General features: G+C 32.6%; 1 protein-coding gene across 2 annotated transcripts in view; it reads left to right on the forward strand.

Annotated features, from left to right (window-relative positions):
• The window catches only part of LOC115209141 (protein TANC2), a 1,073,170-nt gene that overhangs the window by 255,504 nt on the left and 800,292 nt on the right, over nt 1–17,374 (forward strand). For both annotated transcript variants that reach the window (XM_036501213.1, XM_029777300.2), the window contains exon 2: nt 572–611. The gene's annotated coding sequence lies outside the window, so the exon portion shown is untranslated. The remainder of the gene's footprint in view (nt 1–571; nt 612–17,374) is intronic.

A 17,374-nucleotide genomic window follows, 5' to 3' on the forward strand; every position in this document is an offset into this window, starting at 1 on the left:
AAATATTCCAGTAAGTCACCTTATTGAGCTTACTCGAATTTCAAATTGATATTAATGTACATGGACTAAGTCTGTTTACTAAAATATTCTTAATCTAACTGGTGATAGTTAAGTAAATGAAAATTTATTCAACATTTGGAACAGTTGGTTGAAACATTATTAATCAAAGATTTATTTATTTTAATTTTACATATTTTCCTGCTATACACATAAGTATAAGAGGCAACTTTTCATTTAGATATCTACAGGAACAGCAAAATACCTCATCATAATTACTGACAATCATTTTAAAATACTGCTATTGTGTTCTCAATTAAGCATAAACACACACAAAAGTTATCACTTACTACTGTATCATTTTAAAATTACTATGAGTAGATTTAATTGGATGTTAATTTTTTTAATGATAATTATCAGCAAATAACATTTTTGTGAGAGATATTTCTGAGAAATTTTAGGGTTTTCTTATCAACTTCTAGTTGGAAGAAAAAAAATGTAAAGTTAATATTCTGATTGTTTAACCTATTTTTCATTTGATTATAAACTAGTTCAATTTTCTTATATGTTGCAGGTGTGGAGCAAAAAGCTTCAGTTGACCCCTCAAACTGCTAGTAAGTGATAAAATTTATTTTACATGTTTTGATATGCAAACTCATATATACTGTTGTGTCTGGGGAGAGTCATTTTCTTTTTGTGCCTTATAAATATGTGCCAGCAGAATATGCTTCAACACACGAACTCATATAGAGAATCGTGCAAACCAAATCCATGAACGAAACTCATATATAGTTACATGGAATTGTTTAGGTGAAAAATATCTTAATAAATCTAATTATGAACATACTGTATGAGTCATGTAAGTGTGTGTTATGTGTGTGTGTAGTGAGGTGCGAGAAAGAAAGAGAGAGCATGCATACAATTCAAAGAAAGCACACACAATTGGAAGATATTTGTATTAACAGTTTGAACTAGTGCTGATCTGAATCAAACTTAATATAACTTGTGTGTTTATGTGTATACATATGCATATATATACACATACATATATATATAAGTATATGTGTGTGTGTACACAATGGAACAAGAACGCAAAACATCCAGATAGATGATACAAAGAAAACAAGGACAGGTCATTCGGAGTTCCAGATTATCTTTGCAATTTCGGCTGGTTATACTTGAGATTGCTCCAATCTAGCCAGCCCCAAGGAAAAATTAAGCTAAGAGCATTAGATTCGTTGCAAGAAAGCAGCAAATGAATACAAAAACAAGGACAGAGAAAACGGAAAGTTACACAAATACAAATAACAGGACATAACAACAGGTGTCTTTTGACTAAAGATGAATTAAATTAAGCTGGCATGTCTGGAAGTAAAGCCTTATGGTAGGGATACAAGATTTCACAGGGAAGAAGATAGATTTTGCACAGACAACGGCTGAACCAAGAAAGAAAGATCAGGCTTGGCTGAACACCAGTCATGTGGGGAGAGAAGAGAGAGAGGTAGAGGCAGAGGGACAGAAGAAATAAGGAGGTGTGAGAAACACTGACAGGGACACAGTGAAGGGAAAAGAGGAGGGAAAGCGAGTGTAAAGAGAAGGCAATGAAATGTGAGAGAGGGGGAACGAAAGAATGAAAAGTGGAATGAATGAAATAAGCATGAAAGGGATGGTAGAAGAAGGAAAGAATAAGAGAATAGAGTCATACAAGATTTAGATAAATATATACTTACATATAAGTGTATATATATAAATTAGGTTGGCAACTAAGTTCCCACCTTTTTTTTAATTTAAATTCTTTAAAAGGTTTAATAAAAAAAATATCAGTTAATTAATCAATAATGTATTCACCCTTGTTGTTTACAACTTCTTCCCAATGTTCAACAAAATGTTCAATACCTTGTTGGTAGAAATCATCTGATTACGACTTGAAAAATTGATCCAACCAAGCTCTCAATTCTGCATCAGTATTGAACGAGATTTGAAAGAGATTGAAAGAGGTGGAAATCTGTTAGTGCCAAATCAGGAGAGTACGGCGGGTGTGACAGCACTTCCCAGACATGCGTTTGAATGGCTTCCTTGGTCATATTGGCGATATGAGGGCAGGCGTTGTTGTGCAGCAGCAGAACTCCATGCTGATGATTAGGTCTTTTCTCTTGAATAGTCATGATGAGTCATTCCATCTGTTGTACATAGAGTTCCATGTTGACCGTTTAGTTCCATTCCCAGTCCTACCATACACATAACATTGTTTTACGTGGATGAAGATCTTGTTTCACGCATGGCGTCGCTTGTTTACCAAGGCTAAGCCATTCCTTACACTGCTTCATATTGATGTACAGGCACCAATTTCTGTCGCCAGTAACGATTCGGTAAAGAAATCATTGCTTGTGTCCATAAGTTGAGTGGTGATGAGCAAGCAAACCAAAAATAAAGAGGAGGATTTTGTCAAAAAAGGAAATATTAAACCCACTAAGTCAACTGCTTAAAATTGGTCTCAATTTATCTGCAAGACCCTATATATATATATATAATTAACAGAATGAGATAAAATTCAAGGCTGTGAAAGATTTCAGAACATTTCACACCCTTGGATTTTTATCTCATTCTGTTAATTTTTCATATATACACATGCTGATATATGACTGACATTGGACTCCTCATTCACATAATCACTGAACCTGGAGCTTAACTATAGTCTGTCCATAGCACTTTCTCAGCATTACCTGACACCTTTGGGTCTTCTTGACACCATTACCTCTCAAAACCTATATATACACACACACACACACACACACACACACACACATGCATGCATGAAAACACACGCATATACAAAGCACACATCAAATGTGGTTTAAAATCTACTACAGCTGTTTGAGTAGAATTTCTTTGATGTATTCATAAATTACATCATTGCATAAACCCACCATCTTTAGGTGAAATTTGTTTTTACAGTTCTATGATTGTTACCAAAATATAATTCAATACACATAATTCTCTTTATCACTTCAAAAACAGAATGGTGAATTTCAGAGTAGTGCCAGAGTGAAATATCACCTTTGAATATATGTATAAACTCTCCAACATATATCAGGTGACTTCAAATATGTGTTCATGCATGCACACACACACATGCACAGGTGAAGATGACAGTGACTGTAAAAGGGGTTAAAGAAATTAGATGATTTGTGGTAAAAAAAAAAGTACTTTAATATTTGGTAAATTAGATTTTTGTGTTCCAATATATTCAAGAATAAATTAGTTATTTGTATTATTTTTTTGTCTCTTACTCCATTAAAAGTATACACAATGCATTTCATTTCATATTTAAATGCTTTCAAGTATCTCAGCATATTTCTCCATTACCTTTTGTTATGTAAAATTTTAAAAAATAATTTTAGTATCATAAATGAAAAGAGGACTAATGAAGACCAGGACAGTTTCTGTTGCACTGTTGGAGGGCGATAACAGTTGGTTTATAAATATATGGGTTATGTGCACATTATTGTGTGACAGTGTCAATAGGAGAAAAAAAATCTTCTTGTCTTGCATTAAACTATCGTGTGAAATTACAAAGATCATGTAAACTGTGTACAATGTAACACTTTAAACTTTTATGTAAAAATGACTATAATTTAGTCTGTTTTGCAATATTTACTAGTTTTTACTGAGATTTTATTCAATGCTACACAATAGATTTCTCTGTTACTTAAAAGCATGATGGCTTTTTTTAAACATTTTTGCCCATTATCGTTCCTTTCATATTAATACATCTTTAAAATCTTATTTTACTCTTAAATTCAGAGTACTTTTTTAAAGAAGCTGCTGGAAACATTATTTTTTTTTAGGTTTATAATTTATTTGTAAATAAAAGGTGTATTTTACTGGGATTTTTATTGTAGATCTTTTCTCATACAGAAGGACAGATTACTTATTTTCTTAATTAAGATTACTTATTTTCTTCATTTATCAGTACAGGGTGATTTAAAATTTCTTTGAAAATTGAAAATTTTAAAATTCAAACCCTTCCACTAATTTTATTGAATTTTTAGGCAAGGTACTTCACTGAATATTTCTTGGCACCAGTCCTTCTTTGTGATGCATTAGTTAAAATTAGAAAAATAATCAAGCTATAAAATATGTGTTCAGACTTTTAATACAACTATTTAAATTTATAAGCTACACAATTAATATTAGCAAGGGAAAATAGGATGAAAAATAAAACCATCAGAATACTCTTCTTATTCCTTAATAATATTTTACATAATTGAGTAAAATAATTCACATTAAACTTTATAGTTTCATATTTATTTAGCAAGTAATATGATTATGCAGAGTAATGATAAAACTGACTAGAATACATAAATCAAATTACATTCATGCATGCACACACACACAAGTTTACATTTAATATTCTTCTTCTCATTTTCTCCAGTATTGACCAGGTGTTGTTGACTCTCTGAGGAAAGTTACTAAATATTTAACAAATGCTTAACTATCCAGTCATTTTCTACTTTTAGCTCATACATTAATTAATCTTACTTCAGATGTTCATAGATTGCTATTAATTGAGAGGTTTCATGCCACAGTTTAGTTATATTTAAAAGATTTAATAGGGATTCCTCTTATGTAATTACAACTAATATTGATGAAGTTAATGTTGACAGTTCCCTATTTTCGCATGAATTTTTGTTCTAATGTAGTTATTGTTTATTTTCATAAATGAAATTTAATGAAAATATTTCTAATTAGTAACTAATTAATGACATTTCAATAGATGATTCACAAATTTATAAAGACTGTAGTAAATTTTATGTTCAACTAGCAAAAAAAAAAAGAAAGATAAAATTCAAAAATTAATAAAGAAAAATAAAGGTGCAAAATGCTATCATTGTCTTTGTTACTGATATCCTTTTGTGCTTCCATGTTAGCATGATTTAAGTGAACTTGATGGATCACATTATTGTTCAGCTAGTGCAGAACTGTGATGAAACTGGAATCCAGATAGTATTTTTTATTATTATTGTGGAGGTGAAATTAATGATTTCAGTGTGTAAATGACCATTTTTGCCAACTTCAAAAGCTAGTGAATAGTGGAGAGAATTCCATGCATTTGTCATTATAATGTGTGCCTTTCAAACTGTTAACTGGCATTGCATCAGTTATGATGATGAGGGTTCCAGTTAATTCAATCAACAGAACAACCTGCTCGTGAAATTAATATGCAAGTGGCTGAGCTCTCTACAGACATCTTTACCATTAATGTAGTTCTCAGGAAGATTCAGTGCGACACAGAACCTGATGTTGGTCCTTTGACTTACAGGTACAACTAATTTTTGCCAGCTGAGTGGACCAGTGCAATGTGAAATAAAGTGTCTTGCCCAAGGACACAACACACTTGGTTTTCAAACTTGTGACCTTACAATCATGAGCTAAATATCTTAACGACTTAGCCACACACCTTCAAACTATTAGGATTCAGAAATATCGAAGGTGACAAGCTGGCAGAAACGTTAGCACGCTGGGCAAAATGCTTAGCAGTATTTCGTCTGCTGCTATGTTCTGAGTTCAAATTCCGCCGAGGTCAACTTTGCCTTTAATCCTTTCGGGGTTGATAAATTAAGTACCAGTTATGCACTGGGGTCAATATAATCAACTTAATCCATTTGCCTGTCCTTGTTTGTCCCCTCTGTGTTTAGCCCCTTGTGGGTAGTAAAGAAATAGGATTCAGAAATATCACTGTTTCAACAATGGTGTAATCAATTAAGAAAATATTATCTTTCAGTTTCAGGCACCAGGCACACAACTATTATAGTTCATTCAAATCCTTGTAGTTTGCTCCATTCCAGGAGCACAAATAAGCAAACTACTAGAAAATATTGACATTTGATATATAATTTATCCTTTTTTCAAGCATTTGCAGCTCTAAGCTAGCTGATGTTTTGTGAATGGGATTAGAAAATGGAAATTCTATGGAAACCCATCATGCATGTGGCAAGAGTTGCATGAATGCTGTCATTTCTGCTTCTTACCTGAGATCAAAATTGGTGATTCATTGTTGGCATTAATCTCCTAATATAATAATGAATGTGGTGTTTTTATATATTTGAATATGTATATATATATATATATATATATATATTTGTTCAAAAAATCCCGCAGGTGGGAGTAGGAGAAAGAGTAAGTGAAGGGAGAGGAGAGAAAATAGTAATTCAGTGAAGGAGAAGTAGTGAGAGTGATAGCCATGACTGAGAGGGAGTGAGAGAAGGTAATAGTAATGAGAGAGAGAGGAAGTGGCAAAGAGTGTATCATGTATCTTATACAGTAATAATATTCTTGTGTTTTTCTCCATCACAAAATATGAATGAGAAAGGAAGAGGTGATAGATGAATAACGAAGGAAGGGGGGAAAATCAGCATTTCAACTCTGTGTGAGTAGAGTATATGTGCTTGTGTGTAAAAGGGAGGTATGTAAATGTTTGTGTGGATGTGCAATGGAAGTGGGATGGTGAACATTCAATGCTGAAAAGAAAAATCAAACAGCATTTCAACTTTGTGTGAGTGTGTGTGTATACAAGGGAAATATGTGAATGTTTGTATCTGTGATTATTATGTACCTTATTTATATATAAAATACTACAATTAGCCATCATTTTTTATGGCACAGGGTCAGCCAGTTTTTGAATAATACATATTGTAACTCAGTGATTATGATGTCTAGTAGATTAAAAAATCATTTACTTGAAAAACATAAAGATTGGTAACAAGAAGGGCATCTAGTCATAAAATATTGTCTTCAATAAGTGCCCATTCAAAGCATGACAGCCTGGGAAATCATTATCAATATCATTTTAATGTCAAGTTTTCCATGTTTGCATGGGTCAGATGGAGTTTGAGGCAGATTTTCAACAGCCATCTGTTATCGGCCCCAAACCGATATTTCTGGATGATATTTCTGGATGGCCAGATCTGCTTTCACAGAATACTGGAAATGAATGCTATTGCCTGGATGATACTGACACCCATTTACAACTATCAAGCAATATTGAGAGAGACCCACATGCTCTCTCTCCCGCCCTCTCTCTCTCTCCCTCGCCTCCTCTCTCTCTCTCCTCGCCTCCTCTCTCTTGCCCTCCCCCTCTCTCCCTCCCTCTCTCTTTCTCTCTCTCTCTCTCTCTCACGCACACACACCTTTCAGTTTCTTACCAAATCCAATCGCAATACTTTGGCTTGCCCAGGATTATGGTAGGGGATTCTTGCCAAAGGTGCAACATTGTGGGGCTGAACCAGAAACCATGTGACTGTGAAGCAAAATGATATTAAGGCATGAACGAACTCTAAAATGGATGGATTTTATATCATCGAACCAGAGAGCAGTTTCAAGTGGGTTGGTATCCAATGGGTTTTCACAAACAATTAATTACAGGCAAAGACATTAATGTGAAACCAATAGCTATTATGACCCAGATATTACTATCAAGTTTCACAGATTTAGTTAGAAAATTTCTTTAGTGCGTGATCAGATATTTCATAATCTGTTTGATATTTCTTTACACAATCTTACCATTTATCTCAGAACATAAATTCTCATTCTTTCTCTATTCATTAAACTCAATGACATTTATCCTAAAGTAAGATATCAGAACAGAGATACATTTGCTTAGAGTTCAAAGAAAAAATTATAAAAAAAGAAATTAATTTGTCATTATTCTCCTGTGATAAATGATATCTTGATTCAGAAGCATTTATGTCAATAATATCCATTGAGAATAAAATTGTTTCATCTGGATTTATTCATTGAATTTTTATGAGGGAACTGCATTTATTGCAACTATGTATACTTGAATCCTTGTGATTGTGAATTTGTGTATGAGTGTTTTGTGCATGTGTGTGTGTGTGTGAATGTGTGCATAAGTCTGTATGTGTGTTTGGAGTTTAAAACTAAGTACTCAATACGAAAACAGAGTGTAATTCTTCATTACAGTACTGATTAATCTCTGTTACTATTCAAAGTTTCTGGGAGTCTTGCTAGTCATGCAATAAAAGGCTGGATTATAAAGTATGATAAACAATCTAGATATGGGTGGCACCTGTGGAAGCATAAAGAGGATAGTCATTATGAAAAAGCATCAAGAAAAATTATTATTCAACAAAAAATATTTGGCATCTCCAGCCACAAAATTGATGAAGATAAAAATGAAAACAAAAGCCATAAGTTAGAAAATGAATGATAAAATTACAAAGAACAAATGCATAAAATTATCATATAAATATGAATATACTTATGTGTGTGTGTGTGTGTATATATATGTATGTATATATGTATGTATGTATGTATGTATGTATATATATCCAAGAGTTATAGAATGGCTACATATGCTTCATAGTAAGTAGAACTTTGAAAATAGTTTATTATACTTCAGAAGTGGTAAAATTTAAAACATACCACACCAATAAACCACTGTTGTTCCTGAAAGTTGCCTTTTGTATATTTTCTACGGATTGCTTGAAGCTTACTTTTTTCTTGCGCCTTTATCTTTGGATCTTACATTTATTTATCTATCTATCTGTCTGTGTGTGTGTGTGTGAGAGAGAGAGAGAGAGAGTGAGTACATGTGTACACACATACATGCATACATATACACTTTCTGGCACAGCTCAGTGGTAAAGAAGTTCACTTTGTAACCATGTGGTTTCAAGTTCAGTTCCAGGACAAGGATCGTCCACACTAGCCTGAGGTTAACCAATGTGTTGTGAATGAAATTATGTACATGGACACTATTAAAACCTGTCATGTGTGTGTGTGTTTGTGAGAGAGAATGTATGTTCCCTTGCATGTGTTTGCACTGCATGAGCATCATAGATGTTTGTTTATGTATCACAGCTCAGTTGTTCAATGTGCAAAGAGCAGTTGAATAAAGTATCTTATCAAAAAAAAAAATTAAAAATTAAGAGCTGGTGTCAGGAAGGGCATCTGATTGTAGTTTTCCTCAAGAAATCTTGTTCAACCCATGCTTGCATAGAAAAAGTGGATGTGAGAGTGACAATGCTGATAAAATATTTATTATATCATGAATTATCTTATTGTATACTGCAGCTGTAGTCTTGATTAGAAAACAGAACGTTTACACTGCCTAACCACAATGATTTTGTTCATTTGCTGTTAATATATATTTTAATTTAAAATGGTTGCTATTGTTCATTAAAAGTTCTAACAAATTTTAATTGCAATTAAATAAAGGTGATCACTATGTGAAGTTTCATTTTTTTAAAGATTATTTAAATTTTCTAATATAATGTATGTACATACATTATATAATATACTTACATATTATAATCATATAGATATGTTTATATGAATGTGAGTATATTTCTATATGGCAATGTGTAGAGTTATATATATACACCTTATATATATATATATATATATATATATATGAGCGCATGTATATAATATTTTGTAGAAGATATCCAATAATTGTATAAAAGATACAAAATTGCTTGGTCTGATCCAAACTGCATATTGGATGCATGTTTTTAAATGGATCTGAAAAGATGGACTGTGATGGTTTATTGAGAGGAAAGAGGATGTGTGAACACAAGCACACACACACTTATGTGCAGAACATGCTTCAGAATGCCTAAAAAATTGTACAATATATATAAGCCCACAGCTATTTATTTGTAAGTCTTCATTATGGAGATCAGTGGTAGTTGAAAAACATCTTAATTTTTTTTATGTAAACAAAACAGTTATTTGTGATACATCCACAAAATAGCACACACATGTACTTGTCTCTGTGTGAGGGTTTCCACCCTTAAACTGCATTATATCATAAATGCTTCTGCATGTCACCAACTTTATGTATTTAAATACTTACTACAATAAACATACACTTCATTTAAAAGGTTCCGAAGAAACTTTATGATGTTACACAAGAACTCAGCTCTGAATGCTATGCTTCTTGCAGCAAAAACAGCTGTAAGCTAATGAAAGTGATTATGTAGCTCCTGTTCTTTTGACATATATTAATTAATATATACATACATATATGCATGTACACATATGCAACCATATATAACTCTTTAGTATTCAGATTATTCTGTCAAAGGTAATGCTTGTTTAAATACATTGTTTTGAATTTTTCATGCAATATCTTGTGGCTTCAAGATTTCAATGATGTGGTTGTTTATTTTTACAATGACATTGTTGGGTAGTGTGAGGTGTTGGATCTGACCAGTTTGAATATAAAAGAAGCAAAATATTTTGGCTGGATATGTCTGGTTTAAATGCTAAAGGAATAAATATATGTATACATATATATGAATACATGTGTATGTGTATATATATCTGTATAAATATATCTATGTATACATATATTTGTACAAATATATACAAATATATTTATGTATATATATATATATATATATATATATATATATATATATATATACATACTTTTTTTTTTGGTGCCCTTTTAAAGCCTAGCCAGGCTCATGGGCCCAGTTTCTATGGTGGCGTATGTGTTCCCTAGTTGGACAGGACACCAGTCCATCGCAGTGTTACTCATTTTTGCCAGCTGAGTGGACTGGAGCAATGTGAAATGAAGTGTTTTGCTCAATAACACAACACGTTGCTCGGTCCAGGAATCGAAACTACAATCTTGCGATCATGGTGCTGACACCCTAACCACTAAGCCATGCGCCTCCACATGGATACATATATGTGTCATATAATTTTTAATGGTAATTTTGCTAAGACTATATTTTCTCAATGCATTCTTCTTGGTCCATGTAGCTGCCCACTCTTTGGGCGATTTCCTAAATGTTGCAACACAGTCTGTAATAAAAGATAAATGTGGTTTGAGAGTAAAAAAAAAAAAAAAGTTATTAAATGTTATTTCAATGAATATTTGTATAATTGTGAGATAGCTGAGAACCAAGTCCACTATTAGACTTATAGAATTTAGTTTCAGAGCATAATATTGAGAACAGATATCCACATACTTTTGCATGCTTGCACACATGATCACACATACATGTGCATGTGCACACACACATACACACACACACATTTTTATAAAAGCCTGCTTACAATTTACGTTTCATGAAATTTCTTATTGTATTTTATGAATGCTTCTTTAGCTATAAGCTGTTTCTGTTGAAAATTAGTAACAAGAAGGCTGAGATAACTGGAAAATACATTCTTTATTCAGCAGAATTGGGATTATTCATTTTACAAATGAGAATCCGTAAGAGTAGTAATTTTGTCGGGTTACATTAATAAAGTTCTGAAAGTTTAAGAAGTTGAGTTGTTAGATTAACTACAGGCAAGTAGTAGTTAATGATTGAACTCCGGGTGCTTACTTACTATTTGGCTAGCTGACAGCTTAACTGAGGAAACTAGCTGACTATCTGGAACTTACCTATTGGCTGAGAACTGTACTGGCTAGTAAGATTGCTTAATTTTTATAGCATGTGGATATGTATGAGTGTAAACATGTGTTGAGAGCAATTTCTGCAGGTTGTTGTTGTGCATTAGCCAGCAAATTAGTACTAGAGCTTCTGACCTTTAACTATATTCTATTCACAGATTTCCATTGTCTTTATTGAAAGGAATAAGGATGGTTCTTGCAGAATGCTTGGATGGTTTCTTTGAAAGGCTTGACAGTGAGGTATTCTGTTGACCTTAGGAATGTTTATGAGGGGCTTGGTCTTAATGAGATTTGTTGAGTCCATTGCTTTTGAAGGACTCAATGCTAATGGATTTGTTAAATTTAGATTTGAATTTCTCAACCATGTTGCTACTCATCTATTATATCATTCATGTGTGATTTTTCCATTTTGACTTTCAGATAATTTATTTAGTATTATAACTTACAAGGATATTGATGTAGAAGTTCTATTGTCAATAAACTCCCCATATTAAGTTATGAACATACATGAAGATATAACCTCCATACTTCTAAGAATTACTAATTTTAATAAGAGCTTAAGGCAGGATGCTCATTCATGAAATAATGAAGTTTCATTCTTCTGATTTACAAAGTTGATTACAATGGAAGCTGAAAATACTGATACTCAATGAAGATAAACTTAAATGGTATGAAATGCTAAATTAGCTTCTTCAAGTTTGTAAAAAGGGGTTATTAATGACTTACAAATTGATATTGGAATGTCATTAATTTCCTGTTCAGACTTCTTGTAAAATAAAATCAGGATTGATGTTAAGTTTATATTTTGGATCAATAATTTCCATTGGGAAATAGTGGCAGAATTGAAATATCAAGAACTTTTCCTCACTATATGTCTTTATGGAATGTTAAGAACTAGAATTCAAAGAAAGCATATGTAAACTAAGTTAGTGACATGGATATAATAGAAGTGAAATCATGAGTAACAGCTTTGCCAATGAAGAATTTCTCTGCAAACATCATTTAATATATTTCTATCAAACATTAGTTGCTGTATCCTTAATCACAGTATTCATATACTATATATATATATTTTCATCAAAGTGTAAACAGTAACTATATGAATACTATCCCCTTCTTGATATCTAAATAAAGTAAGTCTGCTTATTTGGACTTCTAAATAAAGATTGGTAAGCATTGTCAGCATTTATTGTGTATTTAGTAATGGCTATTGTCAAAAGCTTTTTATAAAAACACATGCACATTTATCTATGAATCTTTGGATGTAAGAATCCTGTTAGAAATATGGCAAAGTATTGACAGGAATAATAGATATGGACATGAATATACTTTCCTTTATGTTTTGAATAATTTTTACTAAATCACTGTGCAAATAATCTGTGCATAAGATTCATTGCTAAGAAAATATTAGTTTCTTCAATCTGTACATATCTCAGTAGTCACAACAGCATCAACAACCATAAAATTAGAACTTGATATTTCTTTGTCAACAAGTCACTGATCTTGGCTTCTATGTCTATGAATACAGAATTATTTGAAGCAGAACATTACTGTTTTCGGTACAAATGTACAAATTTTCTCAGTAGAGTAAAATGCATAAAGTAGTTGTAACTTCTTAGCTACATAGCCATTAAATATTTTTGGAAGCAACAGTAACAACTCTGAGATGATATCTGGCATTAAATAAAAGTTAAGAATAATGTTTGAAATGTTCTTGTTTATTCTCAAAGTGCTTGCTAGACTGCAGTTAAGTAAACTTTGAGATTGTGACTTAAAAAAAAAACAACTATAGGTGCAGGGGTGGGTGATGAAAAGTTTGTTTCCAAAGCTCATTGTTCCAGGTTCAATCCAACTGCATGACACCTTGTGCTGATATCTCTTATTATGGCCATGGGATGACCAAAGCCTTGTGAGTGGATATGCTAGCTGTAAAATGAAAGAAGTCCATCATATGTGTATATGTGTGTGTGTTTGTGTTTGTCACCCATCATTGCTTGACAACTGGTGTTGGTTTGTTTAGGTCTCTATAACTTAGCAATTTGGCCTAAGAGACTGATAGAACACATACCAGGCTTAAAAAGAAAATAAGTACTCAGGTCATTTTGTTCAACTAAAAGCCTTCAAGGCACTACCCCATCCCCTCCCCCACAAGGTATCAGTCCAATGACCAAAACAAGTAAAAGATATATGATATCAGAAAAATTTAAACAAAGAATATTTTTAAGTATGATGAGAAGCTGTAAAAATTTATGATTTAATTAATGAACTATTTATCAGGCAGAGTAAAAAGGAAGCAATGTTTTGAAACATGAAATTCATCCCAATATATTTCAACAATGGAGAAATTTTATTCCCCAAAGTAAGCACCATTACAATCAACACATTTTTTGCCAATGAGTTACAAGTTTGTTTATTCCAGTAACATAAAAATCTGGAGTTCTGGAGCTGATGAACTCTTTGAATGCAGTTTTAGCATCAGTTTGATTTTTGAATTCCTTCTCTTGCAGGAAACCATCAAGGTACTTGAAAAGTAATAGTCAGTAGGAGAAAGGTCTGGGGAATAAGGTGGGTGGGGAGGAACTTCATAGCCAAGATCCCTCAACTTCTGGAGCATCATTAGTAAAACGCGTGGTTAAGCACTGTCATAAAGAATGACAGGCCCTCTTCTGTTGACCAGTCTGGGATGAAGGAGAAGCAGTTTTTTGTTTATTTTAGCAATTTCATGGCAATGTTTGTGCAGTAATGGTTTTTTCCAGGTTTTAAGAAGTTATAGTGGATGAATCCAGCAGTACACCACCAAACAGTCACCATAACTTTATTTTTAAAGTGTTTGGGTTTAAGGAAGCTTTTCAGTGCTTCATTTTGGTCCAACCACTGCAAAGAACGTTTTTTATTATTGTACAGAATCCACTTTTCATCACAAGTTACCATACAGTCGAAAAATGGATTGGTCTGGTTATGGAGAAGAGACAAGCAAATTTCATACCTGCACATTTTCTGATATTCATTCAAATCATGTGGTACCCACTTGTCAAGATGCTTTGATATTCCAATCACATGCAAATGGTTGCAGGCAGATTTCTGGCTAACTTGAAGTTCTTTTGTCAGTTCTTGAGTGGTTTTACATGGATCTTTCTCAATGATGGTCTTAATTGACCATCATCAATGAGAAATGGGCATACGCTATGCTCACAATCTTCACTGCAAAATCGTTTAAGCCAATTTTCAAACTGACCACTCACTCATCATTTCCTCATCAAACTTTTCGTTGGTATTGTGAGCAGTTTCAGCTGCTTTATGTCCTCTTTTGAAGTTGTATAGCAAAATTGCTCCAATATCACACTTTGACAGTTCCATTTCAAATTATTCTAACAACGGGAAAAAAATATCAATGTTTATTATCAGACAATTGCAAAAACAAAATGCTTACAAAAATTCAAAACTCTGCAAAAATCCAGTACAAATTCTTCATGGTTCAAAACATTGCTTACTTTTTACTCAGCCTGATAGATGATGAGAAATTAAGATACTTAGTTAACATGCTATTTCAATTTACAAGTTATTTAAGTTGTTATATAAAAATATTAACATAACATTCTACCAAAGAATCAGATATATATTATTATATCTTTATGAAAAGTGTAATCTCTAGAAAGTAACTTTGAGTTAATTACCTTCACCGTTTCTCATCAAAATTACTTCATTCTGATATTTTTACTCTGTTGTTTTTTTTTTGCACATTTTCACTCTTCAGCTAGTTTGTCTGTTATTAAATTTTTTGAAATATTAACTTTCTTTTAAGCAAGTTAAGTATTTAAATCATTTGTTAACTTGACTATCATTTTCCTTCCTTGATAAATATATTTTGAATTTTTCTGCTAAAACATTATAAAAGTTATTAAATTTTTGTATATTACTAGGTGTGGCTGTGTGGTAAGAAGCTTACTTGCCAACCACATGGTTCTGGGTTCAGTCCCACTGCATAGCACTTTAAGCAAGTGTGTCTTCTACTATAGCCTCAGGCTATCAAAGCCTCATGAGTGGTTTTGGTAGACAGCAACTGAAAGAAACCCATTGTGTGTGTGTGTGTGTGTGTGTGTATATATATATGTGTGTGTGTTAGTGTTCGTGTTTGTCCCCCACTACTGCTTGACAACCAGTGTTGGTGTGTTTATCTCCCTGTAACTTAGCAGTTCTGCAAAAGAGATCAACAGAATAAGTACAAGGCTTAAAAACAAAAATACTGAGGTCAATTCATTTGGCTAAAAATTCTTAGAGGCAGTGCCCCAGCATGGCACAGTCTAATAATGAAAACAAATAAAAGATAAAGATACTATTTTCATTCTTAGGAAAATTTCTTTGCATAGTTGAAATGATAAATGTAACATGTATTTCTAAAAAGTTAAAGATAAAGCGATTAAAACAGATGTTTTGCCTTCACTGTCTAGAAGTGAAACAAGTGTATTATGCTTTTGATAACTTTTTATGTTGCTTCTTGACTATGTTTTCTACCCCTCCCCCTCAGCCAAGTAGAATAGTAACAGTTAAATGGGAGAGGTGTATTGAATTTTTGCCTTTGATAGTTTTTTATTCTTAAGAATAGTAAGGATAGTTGGATAATATTGATACTCAGTTTTAACTTTTAAAGGTCATTTGTTAAGGGGGAAACAAGTTCAGTTGTTAATTCAGAGTTACATCCTCTGGATAAATTGTAAGTCTACCATAAATACCATTTCCAAGAACATATATTGTAAGTGGTTGTTGATAAGCATTTTCTGGAAACTCACTTTTTCCTTGTACACTGAGGCAATCTCTAGTTTGTACTGAGAAGTATTAATCATCATGTTGCATAGGTATAAATTCATTAATGACTCATCTGAACAAAGTACTGAATAAACTTAAGAATGCGACAACAAAAAGTCACGTTTGATTTTTACCCTTGAATATTCAGCTCCAAGTTCAAATTCCACTGAGATAAACTTTACCTGTTTTGCTTTTGAATTTTACCCATTTTGCTTTTGAAGCTGGTAAATGAAAGTACTGATTGAGAGTGTTGGATTGGCAGAACTGTAAGAACGTCATAACCAAACATGTGACACCAAAAGGTTGCATGGCTGGTTTTCACCTATATTTCTGCCTAAGCTAACTTTGCCATCCATAACTATTGGGATTCCTTCACCTTTTCCAATTCACATTTACAATTTGCAGCCAAAATATTGATGTTTATTTAATCTCTCTCACTCTCTCTCTCTCTCTCTTGTTCTCCTTTAAAAGAGAAGATTGTTTTTTTCATTCCTCACAGCAAGTTAACTCACTGATTTTTTTTTCATTTTTTTTCCCTGTCTTTTATAAACTTTCAAGTATTTGATCCCTTTATAAAGCTTTGTTCATGTTTAAGAGTCAGTCAGGCAATTGGTAGATGTACTGTTTCCATAACAAAAGACAGTGGCTAGTTTTATGGTCATCGCTAAACTAAAAGTCAGAATGTGTCTTTACTTTTCAGTAAAGCTATTGAGCTAAAGAAACAGGATTCACTGCATATCACTGACAACAGTTTCAACTTAACAACCATAAAATCTCACTACAATTTCAAATTCTTTCCTCCTCATTGCTTTTCCTTGCTTTAGTTTTCACTTTGACTTAATGTCTGTCATGATACGGAAGAAACAAAACACAGAAAAGTATTAAGTTGAGAGTTGATGTTTGCATGCTAAATCTTAATAGATTCTCAGATAATTTTCACTGATATATGATGCATTCAGAATGTTCCATCCATTCTTATGTATAAGCTGAAAAGGATAATAAGTCCTGTAGTTGTCAAGTTCTATGCACATTAACAGTTCTGAACAATTTATTGCAATGTCATTATATATGAAGCTCAATATAGGTTGAACCTGAACTCTTTATTAATGATCATTGGGCGGACTGTTGTAATCTTTTATT

The sequence above is a fragment of the Octopus sinensis genome, linkage group LG3 (genome assembly GCF_006345805.1).
Source record: "Octopus sinensis linkage group LG3, ASM634580v1, whole genome shotgun sequence".
Taxonomy (NCBI): Eukaryota; Metazoa; Mollusca; class Cephalopoda; order Octopoda; family Octopodidae; genus Octopus; species Octopus sinensis.